The sequence below is a fragment of the Balaenoptera borealis genome (assembly GCF_965194805.1).
Source record: "Balaenoptera borealis genome assembly, contig: HAP1_SCAFFOLD_370, whole genome shotgun sequence".
NCBI classification, from domain to species: Eukaryota; Metazoa; Chordata; class Mammalia; order Artiodactyla; family Balaenopteridae; genus Balaenoptera; species Balaenoptera borealis.
In genome coordinates, this window is record NW_028123823.1 from 71,231 (window position 1) to 75,667 (window position 4,437).

The 4,437-nt window shown below is 44.3% G+C and overlaps 1 pseudogene across 1 annotated transcript; it reads left to right on the top strand.

Moving 5' to 3' along the window:
- Positions 1 to 1,559: 1,559 nt before the first annotated feature.
- Positions 1,560 to 3,954, top strand: LOC309621380 (PHD finger protein 3 pseudogene; annotated as a pseudogene). The gene is made up of 2 exons (XR_014249526.1): positions 1,560 to 1,671; positions 1,979 to 3,954. The product of XR_014249526.1 is annotated as a PHD finger protein 3 pseudogene (transcript).
- Positions 3,955 to 4,437: the final 483 nt, after the last annotated feature.

A 4,437-nucleotide genomic window follows, 5' to 3' on the forward strand; every position in this document is an offset into this window, starting at 1 on the left:
AGCGGCAAAACCTCGACAATGATGCCCTTGGCCAAAAAGGGCGTATGCGTTTTTTCCTGAATATATTCAGGAAAAAACGCATACGCCCTTTTTGGCCAACCAAGCAACCTGGAAAGGCAAATCAGCGCTACAAAGAAGTCTTGCTTCCCATCGGTCAAAAGGGCCATGCTGAATAAAGTGTCAAAACCAGAAATGCAGGACAGGCCATGGAGAAATGCGAGCCTTGCTACGCTGATGGGCGGGATGTAAATTGCCAACAGCCACTCTGGAGAAGTGTACGGTGTGTCCTGAAACATCTAAAAAACTCAGCTTAGAGAGCATAGGGCACTTCCACTCATGGGCGTATAAATTGGGAAAACTAAAAATCAGCAAGACACAGGCACCCCAAAGTTTTGGGCTACTCTGTTGACAAGAACCTCCACTTCGATACACCTTAAATGTCCCAGGAAAGAAAAGAATGGATAAAGAAGATGTGGTCCTTATATACAATGGAATATCACTCAGCCATGAAATCAATGTCATAAGGCTAGTAGCAGCATGATGAGTGGATTTAGGTATGACGATTCTAAGTGAAATAAGTCACACAGAAAAAGACACTTATCATGAGATATCACTTATAGAGGGAATGTAAAAACCGCTACCCTTGAACTGAATTACAAAACAGAACAGAGTCACACGTTTAGAAAACACACTATGGCTGCTTAACGGGAAAGGTGAGGTGGGGTGATGCATAAAACAAGGGTTTCAAATTAGCTCAGATACCGTTCCATAAACCCAATATGTAAGAGACAAGACCTACTCCTTGCTCAATGAACTGGACTCAACACCCCCTATTCACCGCCCAAGAATATATCTGACTAGTAAGAATCTTAAATCTTATATATTGATATCTCTCTGTAAGTGAGTCAAGTGGGTGTAAAGCGGCATAAACGCAGCAGTCAAAAGCAGCTAAACCCCATTATAAAAATCAATTACTTTGAAACAGTGCGGTCACGTGACGCGACCCCGCTCCAGCCCCCGCGCCGTCGCCGCACGCCGATGGCTGCGGGGTCTCGCGCCGCCGCACGGTCCCCACGAGGCGAGCGACCCTCGGGCCCTGGGCGGCGGCGGCTGCAACGAGGATAAGGAGGGCGGCGCGGAAGACGGGACGGCGTGGTCCGCAGTGGCCGCCCGGGCCGTGAGGAAGCAGAGGCTGTGGCAGCGACGCCTGCGTCCTGCGCGTACCCCCTCTCGGCGCAGCCGGCCCCCTCCTCCGCGGCGGCGCGGCCACCATCTTCCTCTCGCTGCCAGTGGTAGCGCTCGTCGGCGGAGCTGGGCTGAAAGACACACAGAAGTCTTCATGGATATAGTTGATACATTTAATCATTTAATTCCTACTGAACACTTAGATGATGCCCTATTTCTAGGATCCAACCTGGAGAATGAAGTCTGTGAGGATTTTAGTACAAGTCAAAATGTCTTAGAGGACTCGCTGAAGAACATGCTCAGCGATAAGGATCCTATGCTAGGATCTGCAAGTAACCAGTTCTGTTTGCCTGTTTTGGATAGCAATGATCCCAATTTCCAGATGCCTTGTTCAACAGCAGAAAGGATGGATAATTTAATAGTGTTGGAGTAACTGAAGGCAGCATTCTGAAGAAAAAAAATGACACCAGATAATACTAAAATAAGGTCCGGGCCCTGTAAAGTACACACCTGACCTCTGTTGTCCTGACACTGGAAGGAGATCATGCTCTTTGGTTTTTTCTCAAGTCTGACATCTAGTGCCAGGTTTCATAGTAGAGGAGGGTAGACCACTATCTTGTTGAACTCTTAAATGAAGTTCTACTTGGATACAAAGATGAGGACTAGATAACTTCTTGAGGTTCCTTCTAACCCCTAGGATGAAGATAATAACTAACATTTGTGTAGTGCTCTAAAGTTTACAGAGTGAGTTCTCATACATCATCTCACTTGATCCTCACAACAGCCCTGTGAGTTGTTGGTCTTGACGATATTATGGATGAAGGAGTTGTAAAAGAAAGTGGCAATGATACCATTGATGAAGAAGAACTGATTTTACCTAACAGGAATTTGAGGGACAAAGTAGAAGAAAATTCAGTGAGATCACCAAGAAAATCACCTCGTTTAATGGCACAAGAACAAATAAGAAGTTTGCGACAGAGCACTATTGCCAAGCGTTCAAATGCAGCACCTTTAAATAGCACAAAAAAGGCATCAGGGAAGACTGTGTCTGCCCCTAAAGCAGGGGTGAAACAACAAGAAAGGTGTCAGATGAAAGAAGAAGTTGGCGAGTCACCGAAACGCGAGCACCAGAAAGAGAGCAGGAGGAGCCGCCGACACAGTGGACCCATCGGAGCCGCAGTTCCGTCTTGTCTTGACGTGAAGGATGGAGCTGGGTTAGATTCTGAGCAGAAGAGTAATAACCAGGCAGAAGCAGATGTGCCATCTCACGAGTCAAACTGTCCACTCCTTTCAGAGACTTGTGTTAGTATTGAAGAGAAGAAAAATGAAACTCTGATGGAACGGAAAGCCAAGACTATTAGCCCATTGTTTAAGTTCTCAGATAAAGAAGAACATGAACGGAACGATTCCACTTCAAGTAAAATGGATGGGACTGTTGTTGAAGAAATGAAGGCAGAAGGAGAAGTTGAACAAGAATCAAAGGAGACAATAAAATTACCCCACGAAGATGACAGTGTCAGTGAGGAACCTGCATCTTCCGTTGCTTTCTCTGGCAATGCTGCTTGTACAAACCCAAATGAGAAAGAAAAGAACCTCGTCAGTTTGTCTGGTTCTGGGGATGAAGTAAATGAATGTAGTTTGGAATTGAAAGATAGCGTGGAAGTTGCTGATAAAGCTGAGAACTCCCTTCAAAGAAGTGAAATGGAAATGGCTTATTGTAAAGACACAGAGTCTAATGATAAGCAGTTGGAGGGCACCAGATTTAATAAATCAAACTTAGAGGTGGTTAATACTAGTGCTTTTGAACCAGAAAGTAATATTTTAGAAAATGCTATTGGTGATGCACCTGACCAAAATTCAAAACAGTTGAATATTGTTGAAAGTATTAAAATGGAGTCTCATGAAACAGCAAACCTTCAGGATGACAGAGACAGCCAGTCAAATAGTGTTTCTTGCTTAGAGTCAAAAAACATAAAACCCAAACACACAAAACCTGTAATTCATTCTAAGCAAACCATGACCACAGATACTCGGAAAAAAGTTGTTGGAGCAAAGCATGAATTAATGCATAACATAACTAAAGTTAATGTCAAAAGTGTGAAGCGAAATGCTGATGAATCAGAATCTAAGCAAAATTTTCATAGGCCAGTCAAAGTGAGAAAGAAACAAGTTGATAAGGATTCAAAGTTTCAGAGTTGCAATTCTGGGGTTAAATCTGTGAAAAATCAGGCTCATTCTGTATTCAGAAAGATATCACAAGATCAAAATTTAGTACAGATTTCCAAACCCTTGACTCATTCTTTGAGTGAAAAGCCTCTCGGTCACCCTGGTTGCTCAAAAGAGCCTCATCCTGCTGCACAAACTGGGCACTTGCTGCATTCCAGCCAGAAGCAGTGCCATAAGCCCCAGCCGCCGGCTCCAGCAGCGAGAACCAGTAGTCATGTGAAGGAAGAGCTTGAGCACACAGGTGGTGTAGAACATTTTAAGGAAGAGGATAAGTTGAAATTGAAAAAACCTGAGAAGAGCCTACAACCCCGTCAGAGAAGAAGCAGCAGAAGTTTTCCTTTGGATGAGCCACCGTTGTTCATCCCAGATAATATAGCTACTGTAAGACGGGAAGGCTCAGATCATAGCTCTTCATTTGAGAGCAAATATGTCTGGACTCCCAGCAAGCAGTGTGGGTTTTGCAAAAAACCGCATGGCAACAGGTGTGTGTGTGGGTGTGGGTGTGTATGTATATGTGATACGTACATTAAAGAGAAATTGCTTTTTTTAAAAAAAAAAAAAAAAAAAAAAAAAAAAAATCAATTACTTTTCAAAACCCGTGAAACAAAGACAGTGAAAGAGAGAGAAATTCTTACAAAATTCGTTCAGGGGCTGTGATGCCACCTGGATTGACCATATCTAGACCCACAGCTGATTGAGACATAAGGGTGGACACTCTTGGGGCTGAGAGGTTTGGTGAGGTTGGGTGAGCAAACGCAGACCCTGTAAAGAAATACGGCGTGGTACCCATCCCATGGGTCCCAAATCTCCAGGTTCAAGGGCATCGTCCTACATTGAAAACATGCATGAGAAACCCCGAAGATGGTACACCGTGTGATCGGGAAAGGTTTCTAAAACGCACCTCATTTCTCATCTCCTTGTGCTCCGGTTCGCCATTCCAGCCGCTTTACTAGCAATCTCCCTCCTTGGAGAATCAGCACCTTTATCTTCCTGTTCCGTACAGGTTGCAATTTGTCCTGAGGATGC